Genomic DNA, 25,128 nt, shown 5'->3' on the forward strand with positions numbered 1-25,128 from the left:
GTGGGGGCCGCCCGCCCCGTGTCCTGACTGCCCGCCCCGTGTCCTGACTGTGGGGCCCGCCCGCCCCGTGTCCTGACTGTGGGGCCCGCCCGCCCCGTGTCCTGACTGTGGGGCCCGCCTGCCCCGTGTCCTGACTGTAGGGTTCGCCCGCCCCGAGTCCAGACTGTGGGGCCCATCCGCCCCGTGTCCGCACTTGGGGCCGCCTGCCCCGGGTCTAGCCCCAGGTCTGGACTGTGGGGCCACCTACCCCAGGACTAGCCCTGTGTCTGGACTGTGGGGCACGCCCGCCCCGAGCCTGGACTGTGGGACATGCCCGCCCCGAGTAGGAAAGGGGAGCCTGTCTGCCCCGGGCCTGGACGGTGGGGCCCGTCCGCCCTGAGCCTGGACTGTGGGGCCCGTCCGCCCCGAGCGTGGACTGTGGGGCCCGAGCGTGAACTGTGGGGCCTATCCACCCCGAGCCTGGACTGTGGGGCCCGTCCGCCCGAGCCTGGACTGTGGGGCCCCCCGCCCGCCCCGGGTCTGGACTGTGGGGCCGGCTGGCCCCGGGTCTAGCCCCGAGCCTGGACTGTGGGGCTGCCTGCCCCGAGACTAGCCCCGCATCCGGACTGTGGGGCCCCCTGCCTGCCCCGTGTCCTGACTGTGGGGCCCCCCGCCCGCCCCGTGTCTTGACTGTGGGGCCCCCCGCCCGCCCCGTGTCCTGACTGTGGGGCCAGCCAGCCCCGTGTCCTGAGTGTGGGGCCCATCGGCCCCGTGTCCGGCTTTTGCGGCCGCCTGCCCCGGGTCTAGCTCCAGGTCTGGACAGTGGGGACCCACGCCTGCCCCGGGTCCGGACTGTGGGGCCCCCCACCCGCCCCGACTCTGGAGTGTGGGGCCCCCCGTCCGCCCCGATCCTGGACTTTGGGGCCTGTTCGCCCGAGCTTGGACCGTGCGGCCCGATCTCCCCGAGCCTGGACCGTGGGACCCGTCCTCCCCGAGCCTAGACCGAGGGACCCGTCCTCCCCGAGACTAGACCGAGGGGCCCGTCCGCCCCGAGCCTGGACTGTGGGGCCCGTCCGCCCCGAGCTTGGACTGTGGGGCCCGTCCAACCCGAGCCTGGACTGTGGGGCCCGTCCTCCCCGAGCCTGGACTGTGGGGCCCGTCCGCCCTGGGTCTGGATTGTTAGGCCGCCTGTCCCGGATCTAGCCTCGGGTCCGGACTATGGGGCCCGCCCGCCCCGGGTCCGGACTGTGGGGCCCGCCCGCCCCGGGTCCGGACTGTGGGGCCCGCCCGCCCCGAGTCCGGACTGTGGGGCCCGCCCGCCCCGGGTCCGGACTGTGGGGCCCGCCCGCCCGCCCCGGGCTACTTTCAGTAGTATGTCAGCCGATTGTGGTTTGTAGGCTTCTTTTCTTTACTGTCTCAATGCTTCATTAACTAGCAATTCTGCTGATATTGGTAAGAATGACTTCAGGGTGATAACGGCTGATCCTATCAAACAACAAGGAGGTGCCTTAATAAAGTACAGTCCTGAGGGTAGCTGGTGAGGCCAACAAATTTCCAGTCCATCCCTCATACTTAGATGATAAATGCAGACCTGTTCAATGTGCTATCCATGTCCCAGTTTGGCCTCTTGTTGGTAGGAGGTGTAAATGGTTGCTTTAAACAGAATGAAGCTATTTTAAGTCTGATGTCGGGAGTCTCAGAATGGACTGGTCGACATTTTACTTAGCAAAATATTTATGTCCCAGTTATCCTTCTAGTTGAAGTTGGTCATGGTTGTGATTAGTAGGGGAGTAACGACTGCGGTCACAGCAAGTCACAAAGGCCCGGAGGATCAGGGGCCGCCGACACCAGCAGAACCTTTAATTAGATGTGTGTCCTCCTACGCACATCCAGTTGAAGTGTATTGCTGTGGACATACCTATTGGGTCCTTTAGCGACAATGCATTCTGTCGGCCAATCATAGGCCAGCACATGACGGGGCGCATGGCAGTAACGTCATGCACTCCCGTCACAGGCCGAAGTCAGCTGCCTGCTTCACAACAGGACTTGCGGAGCGGGAGTGAAGGGAAGGTGGGTAGAGTATTTAAATATTTATTTTAAATAAGTTGCCATACTACTATATGTAGCATCGGCGTCTCTGCCCCCTGCTAGGCAGAGACGCCGTCCCATTCACCTCCTCGCTCCCCGCTCTGCGTTCACCAGCGCTCCTCTTCCTGCAGCCGGCGCGCGCAGCTCCCCGGGCACTGTGCTTAGGGCGCGCTCGCTCCCTCCCTCTTAAAGGGGCCGCGTGCGCCGTCCTAAGGAGTCCTCGGCCAATAGCCGAGGGTCCTCCCATATATAAGGCACCTCCTCCAAAATGGAGGTGCCCGAGCAAAAGTTGTTGCACAGTGTTTCTGACTTCTGCTTCAGCCCTCAGGTCCCGCTGCTAGCCTGACTACCAGTCTTGCCCACCAGCCTGTTACCTGCCGTGCCTGCCAGCCCGCTCACCTGGGAGCACTTGCCTGTTGCCTGCCTGGTACCTGCCGTGCCTGTCAGCCCGCTCACCTGGGAGCACTTGCCTGTGACCTGCCTGTTACCTGCCGTGCCTTCCTGGGGGCTCCTGCCGTCACTTGCCGTGACCACTTGCCAGCCCACCTAGAGACTCCTGCCGTCACTTGCCGTGACCACCTAGAGACTCCTGCCGTCACTTGCCGTGACCACCTGCCAGCCCACCTAGAGACTCCTGCTCGCCAGCCTGCCTGCTGTGCCTACCCGCTATTCCGGTCAGTCCCTGCCATCTGTACCGTGAAGGTCACCTGCTCCCTTACAAGGTCATCCCCAGAGTAGCACCTGGTCCCTCGGCTCGGTCCCTCCCTGGTCACGGAGTCGTTAGCCGCCGTACGACCAGGGTCGGTCCGGGTTGATACTTAGTTACGCCCCTCTGGGTCCCTCCTTGCACCATAGCACAGAGGTTCCACACCCCGGACCCGTAACACTATATATGACTATGAGGTGCTTTATACTACTATATATGACTACGGGGTGCATTATACTGCTATATGACTATGGGGTACATTATACTACTATATATGAATATGGGGTATACTATACTACTATATATGGCTATAAGGGTGCATTATACTGCTATATATGACTATGATGTACATTATACTGCTATATATGACTATGGGGGTACATTATACTGCTATATATGACTGAAGTGCAATATAGTGCTATATATGACTATAGGGTGCATTTTACTACTATTTATGACTATGGTGGTGCATTATACTACTATTTATGACTATGGAGGTGCATTACACTACTATATATGACTATGGGGGTTGTATTATACTACTACGGATGACTATTGGGGTTGTATTATACTACTACGGATGACTATAGGGGTGCATTATACTTCTGTATATGACTATGAAGGTGTATTATACTACTATATATGACTATGTGGGTGCATTATACTACTATATATGACTATGGGGGTGCATTATACTGATATGACAGTGGGGTGCATTATACTACTATATATGACTATGGGGGTACATTATACTACTATAAATGACTATGGGGTGCTTTATACTACTATATATGACTATGGGGTGCTTTATACTACTATATATGACTATGGGGTGCTTTATACTAGTGTATATGACTATGGGGGTGCAGTATACTATTATATATGACTATGGGGGTGCAGTATACTATTATATATGACTATGGGGGTACATTATACAACTATATATGACCAGGAGGTGCAATATACTGCTATATATGACTATGGGGTGCATTATACTACTTTATAAACTATATGGGGGTACATTATACTGCCTTATATGACTATGGAGTGCATTATACTGCTTTATGTGACGATGGGGGTGCATTATACTTCTATGGATGACTATGAAGTGTATTATACTACTATATATGACTATGAGGATGCATTATACTACTGTACATGTCTATGGGGTGCATTATACTACTATATATGACTGGGGGTGCATTATACTGCTATATAGGACTATGGCTTGCATTATACTGCTATATATGACGATGGGGTGCATTATACTGCTATATATGACGATGGGGGTGCATTATACTGCTATATATGACGATGGGGGTGCATTATACTGCTATATATGACTATGGAGGTGCATTATACTACTATATATGACTATGAGGATGCATTATACTACTGTACATGTCTATGGGGTGCATTATACTACTATATATGACTGGGGGTGCATTATACTGCTATATAGGACTATGGCTTGCATTATACTGCTATATATGACGATGGGGTGCATTATACTGCTATATATGACGATGGGGGTGCATTATACTGCTATATATGACTATGGAGGTGCATTATACTACTATATATGACTATGAGGATGCATTATACTACTGTACATGTCTATGGGGTGCATTATACTACTATATATGACTGGGGGTGCATTATACTGCTATATAGGACTATGGCTTGCATTATACTGCTATATATGACGATGGGGTGCATTATACTGCTATATATGATGATGGGGGTGCATTATACTGCTATATATGACTATGGAGGTGCATTATACTACTATATATGACTATGGGGTGCATTACACTACTTTATATGACTATGGAGGTACATTATATTACCATATATGACTATGGGGGTGAATTATACTGCTATATATTATGATGTGGTGCATTATACTACTATGTATGACTGTGGAGGTGCTTTATACTTTATTGAAAACTATGGGGTGCATTATACTACATGTATGACTAGGAGCTGTGCATTATACTTTATGGACGACTATGGGCTGTACAGTATATTATATAGAGGAGAATGGGATGCATTATACTATATGAAGGACTATGGGAAGTGCGTTATACTTCTGCTCTGGAGCCCCATGACTTGAATGTATACCCCTGGTGAGTATAATGGCTTAGGTTTTTTTTTATACAATAAAGAACAGCGGCAGAATGGGGGACATATTCGGGATATATATATTCAGACTCTAGTTACGCCACTGGTCATAAGACACATGAAATCATTGTAAGTTCAATTAATATTCGGGGTCTGGAGTCATAAATTGGACTGGTTGGCGTTTAAGTTGGTTAACCATTTAGTTTCCAGGTTATCCTTTAAGTTGGATTTGTAAGTTGGGTATGGCTGAGCTGAGCAAAACCAGTGCAAGTCCAGCTGCTCCTCCTGGTCCGGTGTCATAGGATGGACTGCTCAGCATTTAAGTTGATAAACATCTACATTTCAGTTTACTCTCCTTGTTGGAGGTGCAAGCTGGACATGGCTGCAATAAGCTGAATAAAACCACTGTAAGTCCAGTTAAGGCTCCTAGTTGGAAGAGATGGCCTTGTGGACACAAAGTGATTAAACTGTTAATGCCCCAATCTACCCTCCTGGTATGGAGTGGTAAGATGAGCTTGATGGTGTCATGTTGGACAGCACTACAGTGGAGAAAATAAGTATTTGATACACTGACGATTTTGCAAGTTTTCCTACCTACAAAGAGTGTAGAGGTCTGTCATTTTTATCGTAGGTCACTTCATCTGTGAGAGACAAAATCTAAAAATCAGAAAATCACATTATATGATTTTTAAATAATTAAATTGCATTTTATTGCATGAAATAAGTATTTGATCACCTACCAACCAGCAAGAATTCTGGCTCTCACATACTTGTTAGTTTTTCTTTAAGAAGCCCTCCTACTCTGCACTCATTACCTGTATTAATTGCACTTGTTTGAACTTATTACCTGTATAAAAGACACAAGGCTGGGATGGGCTACAGGACAATAAGCAAGCAGCTTCACGAGACGGCAACAACTGTTGGCGCAATTATTAGAAAATGGAAGAAACACAAGATGACTAAGTCTTCCTCGGTCAGGGGCTCCATGCAAGATCTCGCCTCGTGGGGTAAGGATGATTCTGAGAAACGTCAGGAATCAGCCCAGAACTACATGGGAGGACCTGGTCAATGACCTAAATAGAGCTGGCACCACAGTCTCAAACATTACCATTAGTTACACACTACGCTATCATGGATTAAAATCCTGCAGGGCACACAAGGTCCAGAGCTCACCCCAGCACATATCCAGGCCTGTTTGAAGTTGCCAATAACCATCTGGATGATCCAGAGGAGGCATGGGAGAAGGTCATGTGGTCAGATGAGATCAAAATAGAACTTTTTGGTGTCCACTCCACTCACCTTGTTTGGAGGAAGAAGAAGGATGAGTACAACCCCAAGAACACTCTCCCAACCATGAAGCATGGCGGGGGAAACCTCATACTTCGGATGTGCTTTTTTTTGCAAAGGGGACAGGACGACTGCAATGTATTGAAGAGAGGATGGATGGGGTCATGTATCTTCCTTCCCTCAGTAAGCACGTTGAAGATGGGTTGTGGTTGGGTCTTCCAGCATGACAATGATCTGAAACACACAGCCAGGGCAACCTAAGGCGTGGCTCGATAAGAAGCATTTCAAGGTCCTGTAGTGGTCTAGCCAGTCTCCAGACCTGATCCCAGTAGAAAAGCTTTGGAGGGAGCTGAAACTCAATATTGCCCAGCAACAGCCCCGAAACTTGAAAGATCTGGAGAAGATCCGTATGGAGGAGAGGGCCAAAATCCCTGCTGCAGTGCGTGCAAACCTGGTCAAGAACTACAGGAAATATCTGACCTCTGTAATTGCAAACAAAGGTTTCTGTACCAAATATTAAGTTCTATTTTTCTATTGTATCAAATACTTATTTCATGCAATAAAATGCAAATGAATTATGTAATGTTAATCATACAATGTGATTTTTCTGGATTTTATTTTTAAACTTGGTCTCTCACAGGTGAAGTGACCTACGATAAAAATTACAGACCTCTCCATTCATTGTAGGTGGGAAAACTTGCAAAATCGGCAGTGTATTAAATACTTCTTTTCCCCACCGTATACCAGTCTGCCCTCCTAATGGAAGTTGGATCTGGATTCGCCAGTGTGGGGCTGATAAACCATCAATGTCCCAGTCTATGCTCCTAACTGGAGGAGCATGATGGACGGAGTTATACCGGTTCTAGTGAAAATATTCCAAGACCAGCATATCCTCTTGGTTGAAGTTGGAAAATGGACATATTAGAAATTAAGTCGGTGAAGCCATTATACCCAATAAGTATTTCAGGATTGAAGTCCTAAAATTGCTAGATTGAACTAAGTGGTGAGTTGGTTAAATATCCGGTCAATGTGCTTTTTGGGTGATTAAAACGGCAATTCTGCAATAAATCTACAAGGGGAGGAATTGATGGATGAGTTAAAATGTCCACTTACCTGTCAGACTCCTGTAGCAAAGGAGTAACCTCTCCGCTAGTCAAGACGAATGCCTTCTCACTGCGTTTCTTCAGACGACTTAACGTTACGTCCTATGGGACAAACCAAAAAAAAAAAAGATTGGTGAAGTTTGATTGAAATAAGGTATTAAATATTCTGGTTTCTGGATCCCCTTTGGCATTCTGGGATGCTCAATCTACACTTTATAGCAAAAAGTGGGGTAGATATTTTTGAACCATTAGGTGGTCATTGACACTGGAAGGGTTTCTTACTGTCCAGACCTTCGCCTTAGGGGGGCCTTACTTCAATGGAAAATATCAACAATATTGTGTTTGTGATCCAATTCTCTCGCATGCGAGATTCGGATCACAGGTGTGGAGAAGATGGAGCATTTAATTTCTCCATCTTCTCAATTGTGTGAGTCAGCCGGCGTATATTGGACTGCACTCAGATGACATCTGAGTGCAGTCCGATGTTTTTCACGTATCCATAGACTTGTATGGGCGCGTTGTCTGATATACTCTGCCAATTGCAGCATGCAGCAATTTTTTTCTCATGCTGACTTGGCATGAGAAAATAAACACTAGTTGGCACTGCCCCATAGTATAACATTGGAGTGAGTGCTATACTCATCCGAGTTATATGCCGGCTACTCAGCAGTGTCAGCGATCCCTAAAGGCATCACCTTGACAATCACAGCAATAAGCACATGACACAGATGTGTGGGCTCTGATTTTTTGGGGGGCAAAATGGTGCAGTGCTGAACTTCACCACAAACACCCCCAGCTACATGATGTGTAAACAGGACCCCAAGATTGTGTGAAGAGACGCTTACCTGGACCAGTCTCCTTCAAGCTGTCCGGGGTTAAAGACATAAAATGATTCAGGTTTAGAAATGTGCACATTCTATTTCATCTGTGATGTCATGGAATGTCGATGACGTCACGCGCCCTGTGATGTCATTAAAACTCTCACTGCTTTTTATGGATCCAGTTTACAACATCAACAAAAAATTAATTCAATAAAAAGACAAAACCCCGACCTCATTTTATAATTCTATGAGGCACATTTAAAAGGAGCCTTTTATTTTATCTATATTACCTACTGCTCTATGTAGTAAAATAACACCCAGGACCCCATACTGCCAGTCCTGACCCCAGTAACCTACAACTCCAATGTCCCCCCGAATTCAACAGGAACAAAGGAGCTGACAACAGAGAATGATGGCATACGCTACTAAATTTCTGTTACAAAGTGCTGTAATTCTACCACGTCAATGGCAAAACGATCCAAAAATGGAGCCCCATAAAGATGTCCCAACTTGAGCCCCCCCTATCTACATGCCTTACTAGAGCATAGGGGTGACATAGGGGGCGAGCGCCATTGTAGTCTGCCATAGTGGGCGGGCAGTGCAAAGAGCTGGAAGACCCCCAACAAATATGTATCATCACATTGTCATCCTCCTGCTATAGGGGGCATGTAACACGCTGCTTCCCCAGCAATATAGCAGCTCATTGCTGGGGGTTTAGCTGCCATACTTGTTCATATCAACAGATCATCAGTGACTCCTCATTTAGGTAAGGGGTGGTCCTGAAAATGTCTTATTACAGAGTGTTTCTGGCGATCCATGATAAATCCGGGGGATACGCTATAAGTATACCAAAGCTTAAAAGTAATGTGCTCCCTACCTGGACTCGTCCCCTTCCAGCTCTCAGATCCTAGTGACACAAGATGGCTCTGGTGCAGAGCTTCATACATTCTACTCCAGCTGTCATGTCTATGATGTCATGTGCATTGTGATGTCATCATGGCTCTCACTGTTATTTCACATTTACAACCACAAGAAAAAGTTGATATTAATTGTTTAAAAAAACAAAACTATAAAACATTGTGGGTAATTGCGGCCTGTGATTATTTTACACACTATCATTAATATTTGGGGGGATTAGTCATGTCCTTCGCCTTCCCCTCCTGCACTGCACTTTATATGTTGTATATTATAATAATGGACAATCCACAAGCCCTGCTTGTAGAATATGTAATATAGATACAGTACAGACCAAAAGTTTGGACACACCTCATTTAAAGATTTTTCTGTATTTTCATGACTATGAAAATTGTACATTCACACTGAAGGCATCAAAACTATGAATTAACACATGTGGAATTATATACTTAACAAAAATGTGTGAAACAACTGAAAATATGTCTTATATTCTAGGTTCTTCAAAGTAGCCCCCTTTTGCTTTGATGACTGCTTTGCACACTCTTGGCATTCTCTTCATGAGCTTCAAGAGATTGTCACCGGAAATGGTTTTCACTACACAGGTGTGCCCTGTCAGGTTTAATAAGTGGGATTTCTTGCCTTATAAATGGAGTTGGGACCATCAGTTGTGTTGTGCAGAAGTCAGGTGGATACACAGCTGATAGTCCTACTGAATAGACTGTTAGAATTTGTATTATGGCAAGAAAAAAGCAGCTAAGTAAAGAAAAACGAGTGGCCATCATTACTGTAAGAAATGAAGGTCAGTCAGTCTGAAAAATTGGGAAAACTTTGAAAGTGTCCCCAAGTACAGTTGCAAAAACCATCAAGCGCTACAAAGAAACTGGCTCACATGAGGACCGCCCCAGGAAAGGAAGACCAAGAGTCACCTCTGCTTCTGAGGATAAGTTTATCTGAGTCACCAGCCTCAGAAATCGCAGGTTAACAGCAGCTCAGATTAGAGACCAGGTCAATGCCACACAGAGTTCTAGCAGCAGACACATCTCTTCAACAACTGTTAAGAGGAGACTCTGTGCAGCAGGCCTTCATGGTAAAATAGCTGCTAGGAAACCACTGCTAAGAACAGGCAACAAGCAGAAGAGACTTGTTTGGGCTAAAGAACACAAGGAATGGACATTAGACCAGTGGAAATCTGTGCTTTGGTCTGATGAGTCCAAATTTGAGATCTTTGGTTTCAACCACCGTGTCTTTCTGCGACGCAGAAAAGGTGAACGGATGGACTCTACATGCCTGGTTCCCACCGTGAAGCATGGAGGAGGAGGTGTGATGGTGTGGGGGTGCTTTGCTGGTGACACTGTTGGGGATTTATTCATAATTGAAGGCATACTGAACCAGCATGACTACCACAGCATCTTGCAGCGGCATGCTATTCCATCCGGTTTGCGTTTAGTTGGACCATCATTTATTTTTCAACAGGACAATGACCCCAAACACACCTCCAGGCTGTGTAAGGGCTATTTGACCAAGAAGGAGAGTGATGGGGTGCTACGCCAGATGACAGGCCTCCACAGTCACCAGACCTGAAACCAATCGAGATGGTTTGGGGTGAGCTGGACCGCAGAGTGAAGGCAAAAGGGCCAACAAGTGCTAAGCATCTCTGGGAACTCCTTCAAGATTGTTGGAAGACCATTTCCGGTGACTACTTCTTGAAGCTCATCAAGAGAATGCCAGGAGTGTGCAAAGCAGTCATCAAAGCAAAAGATGGCTACTTTGAAGAACCTAGAATATAAGACATATTTTCAGTTGTTTCACACTTTTTTGTTAAGTATATAATTCCACGTGTTAATTCATAGTTTTGATGCCTTCAGTGTGAATGTACAATTTTCATAGTCATGAAAATACAGAAAAATCTTTAAATGAGAAGGTATGTCCAAACTTTTGGTCTGTACTGTATATACTAGATGGAGCCCCGATGCTGTCTCATCGGGAGGGCAGTAATGTCACGATGGGGGCAGGCTTTGCAGCGCTGAGAATCTCTCCCCCCCATGTGCTCACCCACCTATCCACTCTCTCTTTCCCCCATGTGCTGACTTCTCCCGTCTGTGATCTCTTCTTTGACCTGTCTACCCCATGTGCTCTCCCCCTTGTCTGCTGTCTCTCTCCTTCCTGTGCTGTGTTCTCCCCTCATGTGCTGTCCCGTTTGAGCTGTCTCTCCTCTGTGCTCTGTCTCTTTCCCCTCTGTGCGCTTTCTCTCTCCCCCATCTGCTGTCTTCTCCTCTCATGTGATCTCTTCTTTGACCTGTCTACCCCATGTGCTCTCCCCCTTGTCTGCTGTCTCTCTCCTTCCTGTGCTGTGTTCTCCCTTCATGTGCTGTCCTGTTTGAGCTGTCTCCCCCCTGTGCTCTGTCTCTCTCCCCCTGTGCACTTTCTCTCTCCCCCATCTGCTGTCTTCTCCTCTCATGTGATCTCTTCTTTGACCTGTGTACCCCATGTGCTCTCCCCCTTGTCTGCTCTCTCTCTCCACCCCTGTGCTGTCTTCTTCCCTCATGTGTTCTCTCATTTGAGCTGTCTCCCCACGCAGTAAATCAGATCGCCGCCATCTTTGTGCAGGCAGATAGCGGCGGTCACATTAAAACTGCGCATGCGCTCCTCCTGTACAAAGATGGCGGCAGTCAGTGAATCATTCGGCTGATCCCGGCGGCGGCGTGTTTGCGACAGTGTTCTGCTGGTGGTACCACGCAAGAGGCTGCGTACGGCGTATACCGTGTGTGTGGTGCGTACGGCGTATACAGAGTGTGTGTGTGTGTGTGTGTGGTGCGTACGGCGTATACAGAGTGTGTGTGTGGTGCGTACGGCGTATACAGAGTGTGTGTGTGGTGGTGCATATAGCGTATACAGAGTGTGTGTGTGTGTGTGTGTGTGGTGGTGCGTACGGCATATACAGTGTGTGTGGTGTGTACAGCGTATACAGTGTGTGTTGTGCGTACGGCGTATACTGTGTGTTTGGTGTGTGCAGCGTATACAGTGTGTGTGTTGTGCGTATGGCGTATACAGTGTGTGTTGCATACGGCGTATACAGTGTGTGGTGCGTACGGCGTATACAGTGTGTTGCATACGGCGTATACAGTGTGTTGCATACGCGTATACAGTGTGTGTTGCATACGGCGTATACAGTGTGTGGTGCGTAATGCGTATACAGTGTGTGGTGCGTACGGCGTATACAGTGTGTGTGTGTGTGGTGTGTACGGTGTATACAATGTGTGTGGTGCATATGCCGTATACATTGTGTGTGTGGTGCGTACAGCGTATACAGAGTGTGTGTGGTGGTGCGTAAGGCGTATACAGAGCGTGTGTGGTGCATATAGCGTATACAGAGTGTGTGTGTGTGTGGTGGTGCGTACGGCATATACAGTGTGTGTGGTGTGTACAGCGTATACAGTGTGTGTGTTGTGCGTACGGCGTATACTGTGTGTGTGGTGTCTGCAGCGTATACAGTGTGTGTTGCATACGGCGTATACAGTGTGTGGTGCGTACGGCGTATACAGTGTGTGGTGCGTACGGCGTATACAGTGTGTGGTGCGTACGGCGTATACAGTGTGTGATGCGTACGGCGTATACAGTGTGTGTGGTGCGTACGGCGTATACAGTGTGTGTGTGTGGTGTGTACGGTGTATACAATGTGTGTGGTGCATATGCCGTATACATTGTGTGTGTGGTGCGTACAGCGTATACAGAGTGTGTGTGGTGGTGCGTACAGCGTATACAGAGCGTGTGTGGTGCGTATGGCGTATACAGAGTGTGTGTGGTGGTGCATACAGCGTATACAGTGTGTGTGGGGGGGTGCGTACGGCGTATACAGTGTGTGTGTGGGGGGTGCGTATGGCGTATACAGTGTGTGTGGTGTTGCATACGGCGTATACAGGGTATGTGTGGTGCTTACGGCATATACAGTGTGTGTGTGTGTGTGTGTGTGTGTGTGTGGTGCGCAGGGTGTATACAGAGTGCGTGTGTGTGGTGGTGCGTACGGCGTATACACTGTGTGTGTGTGTGTGTGTGGTGCGTACGGCGTATACACTGTGTGTGTGTGTGTGTGGTGCGTACGGCGTATATAGTGTGTGTGTGGTGCTTACGGCATGTACAGTGTGTGTGTGTGGTGCGCAGGGTGTATACAGAGTGCGTGTGTGTGTTGGTGCGTACGGCATATACAGTGTATGTGTGTGTGTGGTGCGTACGGCGTATACAGTGTGTGTCTGTGGTGGTGTATATGGCGTATACAGTGTATGTGGTATGTACGGCCAGGGGCATACATAGGAATCATGGGGCCCCATAGCAGAAGCTCTAATTGCCCCCCCCCCCCAAAAAAAAATTAAATAATTGTCGGGGTCACCAAAGATCAGATCTCACAACTTTCCATCTTTACATAGTAATTTTCCTCCTGCTGACGTCCTAGATCTCTTTCATTGCCCCATAAAGTGTGATGCCAATAAAAGGGCCCCCCAAACACAGTATAATACCCCCATGGTGAATTCCTCCACATGCACAGTATAATGACCCTACTGTACCCCACCTCAACTCCCAGGGTAAAGTATGCTGTCCCCAACACAGTATGATCCCCCAACTGTGAGCCGCTAGAGAGGATGGTACATAATAAGGGAGGGTGTTATACATAATAAAAGAGGAAACTATATAACTAAGGATGGCGCTATACATAATAAGTGAGTACACTATATACTAAGTGACTGTGCTATACATAATAAGGCTACATTCCTGCATCTGTGTGCAGTGTCGGTGTGCTGCCCTGCATTGAGCATGTCCTATTTTAATCCTCAATATCGGATCAGAACAGGACATTCTCTGACCCTCTTAGATCTCATTCTCAGATCCGTGATTTTCATGGATGTGTGAATGGATCTATAAAACTGTACGAGTCCGTGAACCATCCGATAAAAATATCTGGCAGCACACGGACATTTCACACAAATGTGAGAATACAGCCTAAGGGATTTTACAGATAACATTATCACTCCAAGTCACACAGTGCAGATACAGAATAATATTTACATCCAGGCACTTACCGCTGACGTCTCATCTGATCAGAGTCGGTTTCTGCTGCTTCTTCTCCATCTGGTCAGACCTTCATGTCGACATCTCCCAGCCACGTCTCGTCTTGTCACGATGATCTCCAGCCTAGAAAATAACAAGGTCACATATTGTATGTATACATGTGTCTCCCCCGCTCTGTGTCCTAGAATACAGATATGTAACCCCCCCATTAATATACTATTAACCACCTAGTAATCAAAATATAAAGTGATAAGCAGCACTGTGCCCCCCATTAACTATAATCTGCACCGGCCAATAATATAAATTATTCAGTCTCTGTGACTCTCCCCAATTAACTGTAAGGCTATGTGCACACGGAAAACATACAAGGCTTCACAGTACAAGCAAAGTGAAACCCCCATAATTGCTCTCTCCCAGCACCCCCATCATTGCTCTCTCCCAGCACCCTCGTCATTGCTCTCTCCCAGCACCCCCATCATTACTCTCTCCCAGCACCCCCATCATTACTCTCTCCCAGCACCCCCATCATTGCTCTGTCCCAGCACCCACGTCATTGCTCTGTCCCAGCACCCCCATCATTACTCTCTCCCAACACCCCCATCATTGCTCTCTCTCTTAGCACCTGCATCATTGCTCTGTCCCACCACCCCCATCATTGCTCTCTCCCAACCCCCATCATTGCTCTGTCCAGCACCCCCATCATTGCGCTGTCTCAGCACCTCCATCATTGCTCTCTCCGAGCCCCCCATCATTGCTCTGTCCCAGCACCTCCATCATTGCTTCTCCCAGCACTCCCATCATTGCTCTCTCCCAGCACCCCCATCATTTCTCTGTCCCAGCACCTCCATCATTGCTCTCTCCCAGCCCCACATCATTGCTCTCTCCCAGCCCCCCACCATTGCTCTGTCCCAGCACCCCCACCATTGCTCTCTCCCAGCACCCCCATCATTGCTCTCTCCCAGCACCCCCATCATTGCTGTGTCCCAGCACCCACGTCATTGCTCTGTCCCAGCACCCTCATCGTTGCTCTCTCCCAGCACCCTCATCGTTGCTCTCTCCCAGCACCCCCATCTTTGCTCTCTCCCAGCACCCCCATCATTGCTCTCTCTCTTAGCACCTGCATCATTGCTCTGTCCCACCACCCCCATCATTGCTCTCTCCCAACCCCCATCCTTGCTCTGTCCAGCACCCCCATCATTGCGCTGTCTCAGCACCTCCATCATTGCTCTCTCCCAGCCCCCCATCATTGCTCTGTCCCAGCACCTCCATCATTGCTTCTCCCAGCACTCCCATCATTGCTCTCTCCCAGCACCCCCATCATTTCTCTGTCCCAGCACCTCCATCATTGCTCTCTCCCAGCCCCACATCATTGCTCTCTCCCAGCTCCCCACCATTGCTCTGTCCCAGCACCCCCACCATTGCTCTGTCCCAGCACCCCCACCATTGCTCTCTCCCAGCACCCCCATCATTGCTCTCTCCCAGCAACCCCATCATTGCTCTCTCCCAGCACCCCCATCTTTGCTCTCTCTCTTAGCACCTGCATCATTGCTCTCTCCCAACCCCCATCATTGCTCTGTCCAGCACCCCCATCATTGCGCTGTCCCAGCACCTCCATCATTGCGCTGTCCCAGCACCTCCATCATTGCTCTCTCCCAGCCCCCCATCATTGCTCTGTCCCAGCACCTCCATCATTGCTTCTCCCAGCACTCCCATCATTGCTCTCTCCCAGCACCCCCATCATTTCCTCTCAGCACCCCCATCATTACTCTGTCCCAGCACCTCCATCATTGCTCTCTCCCAGCCCCCCACCATTGCTCTGTCCCAGCACCCCCATCATTGCTCTCTCCCAGCACCCCCATCATTGCTCTCTCCCAGCACCCCCATCATTGCTCTCCCCTTCCCCACCATCCCCATCATTGCTCTCCCCAGCTCTATCAGCCCCATTATTGCTCTTCCCAGCCCCATCCCCTACCCAGCATTTCAGTAAAAAAAAAAAAAAACTTACCTCAGCTCGCTCCCCTGCAGCAGCATCCTCCTGGTTGCCGGCAGCTTTCTTCCTGACCCAGGCGCGCGCTGCATGATGACGTCATCAAGCTGCGCGCGCCTGGGTCAGGGAGGAAGTAGAGGATGAACTCTCCAGCTCCGCTGCTATTCTCCTCCTGACAGCAGCGGAGCTGTAGGGATCACTCCCTGACCGCCGCGTGCAGGGAGCAGCTGCACCTTGTGGGCCCCTTGATGCAGCTGCATGGTGGGGACCCGGCGCAGCTGCTCCGGTGGCGGTATATCCACCCCTGGACTGCTATGGGCCCCCTCGGCTCACGGGCCCCATAGCAGTCGCCTGGTCTGCCGCCATTGGCAGTACGCCACTGTGTACGGCATATACAGTGTGTGTGTGGTGTGTACGGTGTATACAGAGTGCGTGTGTGTGGTGCGTACGGTGTATACAGAGTGCATGTGTGTGTGGTGGTGCGTACGGCGTATACAGTGTGTGTGTGTGTGTACGGCGTATACAGTGTGTGTGTGTGTGTGTGGTGTGTACGGCATATACAGTGTATGTGTGGTGTGTACGGCGCATACAGAGTGTGTGTGTGGTGTGTACGGCGTATACAGTGTGTGTGTGGTGTGTACGGCGTATACAGTGTGTGTGTGTGTGTGGTGTGTACGGCATATACAGTGTATGTGTGGTGTGTACGGCGTATACAGAGTGTGTGTGTGGTGTGTACGGCGTATACAGTGTGTGTGTGGTGCGTACGGCGTATACAGAGTGCGTGTGTGTGGTGCATACGATGTATACAGACTGCGTGTGTGTGGTGGTGCGTACGGCGTATACAGTGTGTGTGGTGTGTAAGGCGTATACAGTGTGTGTGGTATGTATGGCGTATACAGTGTGTGTGTGGTGCGTACAGCGTATACAGTGTGTGTGTGGTGTGTACGGCGTATACAGTGTGTGTGGTGGTGCATATGGTGTATACAGTGTGTGTGGTATGTACGCCGTATACAGTGTGTGTGGTGGTGCGTACGGCGTATACAGTGTATGTGGTATGTACAGCGTATACAGTGTGTGTGTGTGTGTGGTGCGTACAGTGTATACAGTGTGTGTGTGTGTGGTGTACGGCGTATACAGTGTATGTGGTGTGTACGGCGTATACAGTGTGTGTGTGGTGTGTACGGCGTATACAGTGTGTGTGGTGTGTACGGCGTATACAATGTGTGTGTGTGTGGTGCGTACAGTGTATACAGTGTGTGTGTGGTGCGTACGCCGTATACAGTGTGTGTGTGGTGCGTACGCCGTATACAGTGTGTGTGTGTGGTGTGTACGGCGTATACAGTGTATGTGGTGCGTACGCCGTATTCAGTGTGTGTGTGTTGCGTATGGAGTATAAAGTGTGTGTGTGTGTGTGGTGCGTACGGCGTATACAGTGTATGTGTGGTGCGTACGCCGTATACAGTGTGTGTGGTGCGTACGGCGTATACAGTGTATGTGTGGTGCGTACGGCGTATACAGTGTATGTGTGGTGCGTACGCCGTATACAGTGTGTGTGGTGCGTACGGTGTATACAGTGTGTGTGGTGCGTACGGTGTATACAGTGTGTGTGGTGCGTACGGAGTATACAGTGTATGTGTGTTGCGTACGCCGTATACAGTGTGTGTGTGTGTGTGTGTAAATTAACCTTAAAGAGTAAATCAACTTTTGGGATGTTTTTAATGTGATTTAGGGTCATTAATTCTGAGCAGATTTGTGGGGACCCCAATCCTTTGCTCCTTTGCTTAAAAGACCTCCTAGAAGAGCGCAGCTCAGTAGATAGGAGAGTACACTGAGCGGAGCAAATGCAGCAGAAAGTCACAGTCATGTCTCCTCACCTCTTCACTTCTAAGAGATCTTCTGAGTGATCAGGGTCTCAGATTCGCACTAATCTGCTCAAAATTATAGGACCTAAATCATGTAATATATATCCCAAAATGTAAGTTACTTTTTAAACGTTTAATAGTTCCACTGCTTGCATCTAATCAGTACATTGGTTCCTATACGGTCCACAGTCTGATGATGAATGGTAACAACTCCCAGTATCTCCTTACCATTGCTAAGGACATACTGGGAGTTGTAGTTAAGTCCTCCATTCTCTGGAATTCCTATTGTTAGCAATGCCCTTCCTCAACCAATTGCAAATACAAAGGATCCATCCATGGGGTGAGATCTTGGGAATAATTGAATCGTTCCTACATTTAAAAAAATAAATAAATCTCCTATTCTTAATAAAAACCGTATTTTTCGGACTATAAGATGCACTTTTTTCCTCCAAAATTTTGGAGGAAAGTGGGGGGTGCGTCTTATAGTCCGAATACTATATTATTGTATGGCCGCATGGTGGTGGGTGTGGGGGAGCCGCAGGGGTGGATTAAGAGTAGCAAGGACCCCGGGCAGTTTAGAAGGCACGGCCCCCACCACACACACACACCCCCACACACACACACACACACACACACACACACACACACACACACACACACACACACACACACACACACACACACACACACACACACACCTGTATGTATGACATGTCACATGATCCCCTGTGATAGATCATGTGATAGTTCACGTGAAATTAATTTGGCACAATATTAATTATAATAATTTTTTTTGGCTGTGTGCTCACTACGCGTTTTTTAAGCTTTTCTGCAGCGGCAATTCCGCTGCAGAAACGCTTAAAAAACGCTTGGTAGAAGGTCTGCCATGTTCCCCAATGATAATCCGCATGTGCTGTGCACATGCTGTGGAAATTTCCGCTGCGGATTATCATTGCGGAAAAATCCGCAGCACTAACAATTATTTTGCGGAAGCGCAGCGTTTTCGCCGCCATTGACTTGCATTGGAACACATGGAATCCGCATCACTGCATCTGTACATGCAGATTCCATGCGTTTCAATGTGCGGATGGTACCCGGGTTTGGAGAAAAGGAGACTCCTCCGGACCCGGGTACCATAGAACCTGTAAAAAAAGAATAAAATAAAAAATTATACTTACCTTCTGATGGCCCCCGGTGTCTTTATCCGATGCGTCCTGGCCACACAGCGCCATCTATACTCAGCAGGAGGCCGCACGCAGTCACGCACACACACAAACATATACAGACATATACATACACGCATAAACACATTTGAAACACAAAAATACATATAAACCGACATCACACAATGATATCTGCCTGCACACACATACATACATACATACACATACACACAGTCACACACAGACAGACAGACACACACACACTCACCATCCCCCGGCTCGGCTCCAGTCCTCCTGGCTCCTGCTCCTCTCCGGTGGTAAGTAGCAGTGCAGGCCGGGCGCGCACTGCGTGACGTCACAGCTAGGAGACACCGCCGCGCACAGGGTCAGCAGAGGGAAGTTAACTGCTGCAGTGCTGGCCCGGCCGAAGAAGAAGCGGCTGTGCACCGCTGCTGGGGGAGTGGTCCGGGGCCCCCCCCTGCCACTGTCTGCCGGTATGTGCCGCGGGGCTGCACATATAATGAGGGCATAGAGACCCGAGGGCCCGGGCGGTAGCCCGGATTGCCCTCATTATAATCCACCTATGGGGAGCCGCAGCGGGGCGCAGGATTTTACAAATCGCAGAAAACCCATTTGATGTTAACTGTTTGGGCTTTTCTCATGCGCCGAGCATCACTCACGAGGAAAACAAGCTTCAAAGAACAAATGAGAGGTGACAGTCCATGCATTATGTGTCACGGTGGCGTGCCATTACCAACCCCCTTGCTGCAGCGCTCCCTAAATTCCCGACAATGTAGAAAAACCTTGTCCACACGTCACGGCTCTGAGCTGACTAGTCCTGGAGGATCGTGAGGTTCCTTCCTTACATCTCTCCTCAATTATCTCGGCTTCTGTAAAATAGGCCGAGACTAATGGGACGAAAGATGCGGCTGCAGAATAAAGGTTCTCTGGCATTTATCTACTCTGTGATCACCGTTCCTAATTCAATCGTGGAGGCGTTCCTGGCTGTTACAAGGAATTAGTAGGATTACTAAAGTGTGACAGGCGAGGGTACAGCGCCTGTGTCTGTCATGGATTCTCAATAGAGGTGGCTGGGAATGGTCGCTCTCCACTGAAATGATCGGGGGGTGCACATACTTCCCACAAGAAAGCACTTAAATTGTCAAGGTCAATCTATTCTATAGCTGTAACTTCAGCCTTAAAGGAATGGATACAGTGGGTTACATCTGGTGCCCGGGGGGCAGTGTTTGGTATACTCTGTGACCCTCTGAAGAAGCTAAAAAAGTGAAACGCGTGTTTAGGAGAGTGGCAGGCACATAATGGGTAAGGATCTCCTCATTACTGGTACTCAGGCGCAAAATACGTAGAATTTACACTACACTAGGGATGAGCGAACCCCGTGGATGTTCGGTTTCGACCAAACTTTAGTCCAAAGTTCGGTTCGGGTACCAGAACTTGAACCCGAACCCCATAGAAGTCAATGGAGACACAAACTTTGATGCTGTAAAATGGTCGTAGTAAGGGCTAGGAGGTCTCTCACTCTTAAAACGGACTTGTCAGTGTTCGGAGTTCAGCATTGGACACTAGGTGTCCGGTATGAACCCCAAACTTTACAGTTCGGGTTCGCTCATCTCTACACAACACTCGTTATACTGTTGTACTGATACATTACACGTCTAGTCCCTGTGATTGACTATATATTCATTGTTGAGGACGCTCTTGCAGATGGGTCTAATCTCTGATGTCACGCCATCTGGAGGCTGAATCTTGAACTAAGTGCTCTTGTAATACAGGTTTTAATATTACGCTAATAAAATATATACTGTATACTGTGCAATAGCTTTCTGACCTCGTTACACAGTTTTTGAGCACTTGAGCTGAAGTTGTTAAAGCTCAATTGGTGTTTTGCATAGTCTGAGGGGGCTATAGGTGTAATTCTGCCGAGATTTTGACTTCGATGCGTGTTGCAGTTACATTGGCATAATACTCTGTTCCATGTACAATATTATGTAGAACAGAGTTTTGATTCTAAATGGACTGTAGATAAAACAGTATGTCCTGGAACAGTACCAATACACATGCTCTGTAACTTGCCATCCACTCTTTTGGAGTGGACGATTGCTCTTTATCAGCATTCTGTCAGCACTATAGGTCCTGGGACATCCTTTCTCTCATTACTCATCACGTATTGCTTCCGCCATTGCTTAATGAAATGCCTGCAATTAACTGAAAGACTGAATCTCTGTTATGCCTGCATATACAGTTTGACAGGCAGGAGCAGAGAGACAAAGGCCAAGCCCCACTTCCGGTAATCCATATAGGGGGGTTTCTGCTGCTAGAGACAAATTACACTTAGACAGAAGGGAGACCCTACCGGCCGACACTTTTAGGTTATCTAACCCCTGAAAAGTAACTCCAACTTAATTGAACTTTATAAAAGGATTTTGCACATTATCTATCGAATGAGATCAAGTACAGCGACCATTTAATTTGTATTAAGGTTCAACTCACCTGCAAACACCATGGGTTTCGCAGGCTTAAAGCCGGGCAGAGCCACTGGCTGCTTCAGTAAATGCAGAGTGTCTCCTATTTGTGCTTCCTGTGCGTCCTTCATCCCAGCCATTAGATAACCTACTTGCCCAGCATATCTACGAAACAATGAGAGTAATATATATTCACAATTAGTGCAGATTCATCAAATTCTACATTGAATATCAGGTACAAATCTACCATAAAAGAAGGTAGCAACGGCTCTGAGACCCAGCACTGCATGAGTTCACTACAGCTATATACAGCTGGCACTAGAGGGCGCTCACTGGAGACAGACTTCTACTGCTGCGGTTGGGTCCAATACTAGCTGTACATAATCACACGTCAACAGCTCCCCCTGGTGGTGGCTGCATGCAGCAAAAATAGTATTTCATCTAGTTACATTCATTTAAGTCAGAAATGCTGTGACATTAGTCAGCACTGAATTTTGGATGTAAAACTATTTTGGATCTATCAACATATATGTTATAACTTCCCAGAGCCTAAACACCACATCAGAGAGCTCTGCTAATCGCACTGTAACCAGCTGAGAACCATCATGCGGCCACAACAGATTTGTATTGAATGGCAATAAAAACACAAAATTGTATTTTAATTTGCAGAACTTTCCATAACACAGTATTGACATTTTATTTGCTTTAATAACAGATTCCCCTTTCAGCTCTGCTCTCTCCTGGGCACCAAACATCCATGTATATTCATAGAAAGCAGCAGACAGGAGCATCAGTACTGCATGCAGGATTAGAGCGCCATCTAGTGGCACTATAAGAATATTCCTAGTGTGCTAAAATGTCGCTCTATTATATCCTGCACAGGGTCGTACACAATTTTAAATGCTTTGGATATCGGAAAAAATTACTTTAAAAAAATGATGGAAAAACCCTTTTAAAAAGACACAGAAAGCAATAAGGAAAAAGCACAAACAAAAGAAGTGGTGCTGAGATGGGCCGGCTGCAGTTTATGCAGATCCTTGGGTGACAAAGTGCATGTGGGATAATCTTCACTTTTACAATTTTTTTTATCCTTGCCTTCTAAAAGCTATAAAACTTTTTTCCAGTAGATTCGTTGTATCTGGGCTTTTTTTCCAGTAGATTCGTTGTATCTGGGCTTTTTTTCCCAGTAGATTCGTTGTATCTGGGCTTTTTTCCCAGTAGATTCGTTGTATCTGGGCTTTTTTTTCCAGTAGATTCGTTGTATCTGGGCTTTTTTTCCAGTAGATTCGTTGTATCTGGGCTTTTTTCCCAGTAGATTCGTTGTATCTGGGCTTTTTTTCCAGTAGATTCGTTGTATCTGGGCTTTTTTCCAGTAGATTCGTTGTATCTGGGCTTTTTTTTCCAGTAGATTCGTTGTATCTGGGCTTTTTTTCCAGTAGATTCGTTGTATCTGGGCTTTTTTTTCCAGTAGATTCGTTGTATCTGGGCTTTTTTTCCAGTAGATTCGTTGTATCTGGGCTTTTTTTCCAGTAGATTCGTTGTATCTGGGCTTTTTTTTCCAGTAGATTCGTTGTATCTGGGCTTTTTTCCAGTAGATTCGTTGTATCTGGGCTTTTTTCCCAGTAGATTCGTTGTATCTGGGCTTTTTTTCAGTAGATTCGTTGTATCTGGGCTTTTTTTCCAGTAGATTCGTTGTATCTGGGCTTTTTTTTCCAGTAGATTCGTTGTATCTGGGCTTTTTTCCAGTAGATTCGTTGTATCTGGGCTTTTTTTCCAGTAGATTCGTTGTATCTGGGCTTTTTTTCCAGTAGATTCGTTGTATCTGGGCTTTTTTCCAGTAGATTCGTTGTATCTGGGCTTTTTTTTCCAGTAGATTCGTTGTATCTGGGCTTTTTTTCCAGTAGATTCGTTGTATCTGGGCTTTTTTTCCAGTAGATTCGTTGTATCTGGGCTTTTTTTGCAGTTAGAGCTGTAGTTTTTATAAATATTTTCTGATCTCTTTTTATTACTTTTCTTGGTGAGGCAAAGTGAACAAAATAAACTCCAGAGATTCTGCCGCTTCATCTTTTTTCTTCTTTTTCATTCCATCATCCTCTCGATAGGATTTCTAGAAGATATTTTTTTTAGTTTTAATACGAACAGATGTGGTGAAGCCAAAAATGATGTAACGGGAGAATTTAACTTTGCAGGCTCAGGTCACCGAAAACATCCAAAGGCTTTACCGCTACAGTGTAGAGTAAAATGACCAATCTGATATTAATCCCAGTTATGGGATGGGCTTCATAGTTGTACAATCATGGAAGACATGGAGGCCTTCAGTAGGATCCTTGGCTGTCAAGACAATGCCATTGCCACATAACACTCATATGATTGATGACATGACATGGCTTTATAACTGATGGGGAGCCGTACCCCTTCAAGCCCACTGATTCTCAGAAAGAGGGGGATGCAGTCTTTGCCTGCACAGCGGCACTCTAAGGCTATGTGCCCACGATGCAGAAATGCTCCGGTTTTTTCCTGAACGTTTCTGTATCTCCCTGGCATGCGGATTTTACATGCGTTTTTTTCAGCCAGGGACAAGCGTTTGTCACGCGTTTTGCACATACGATTTCGCATGCGGGTTGTCAAGCGCTTTCCAAGCGATTTTAGCATCACATGGAAAAGTGCTTGACAACTTGGTCACACTATATAAATCCATGCAACCGGCATGGATTTTATATAGTGTGACCAAGTTAGTTAAAAAAAAGAATAAAAATGGTAAAAAATAAAAAAACACATTATACTCACCTTCCAATGGCCCCCGGTCTCCTTATCCGATGCGACCTGTCACATGACTAAATGACGTCATGAAAGGTCCTTTTAGACCATCGCGAGCCGCCGGGGAGCCAGGACGCATCACTAAGGAGACCAGGGGCCATCAGAAGGTGAGTATAAGGTTTATTTTTTATTTTAAATTCTTTGTTTTTTAACAGGTACTATGGTACCGGGGTCTGGAGGAGAGTCTCCTCTTCTCCAGACCCGGGTACCATCCACACATTGAATCGCTTAATATCCGCATGTGTACATGTAGTCATGCGGATATTAAGCGATTCAATGCAAGTCAATGGCGGCAAAAACGCCGCGCTTACGCAAAATAATTGGTAGTGCTGCGGATTTTTCCGCAATGATAATAAGCAGCGGAAACCTCCGCAGCATCTGCACAGCACATGCGGATTATCATTGAGGAACATTGCAGACCTTCTACCAAGCGTTTAAGCGTTCCTGCGGCGGAATTGCCACTGCGGAAACGCTTAAAAAACGCATAGTGGGCACACAGCCTTACGCGGTGAAATGAGCTGCATCTGGATCTCGTCCACCTAAAGGGACTGTCAGCACAGAATGACTGTTCAAACTAAGCCCCAACTCTCGGTGCTTCATGACGGGGCCAATCATTTATATACACCTTCCCACCTGCTTGTTTGCCCTCTATCCACACCCTCCTCTTCATTGATTGACAGCTCTGGCTTCATAGAACCAGAGAAGGAAGGAGACAGAGGTAAAACAAGCAGG

This window comes from Phyllobates terribilis, unplaced genomic scaffold, assembly GCF_046119375.1.
Source record: "Phyllobates terribilis strain yellow unplaced genomic scaffold, ASM4611937v1 Scaffold_529__1_contigs__length_1196974, whole genome shotgun sequence".
NCBI lineage: Eukaryota > Metazoa > Chordata > Amphibia > Anura > Dendrobatidae > Phyllobates > Phyllobates terribilis.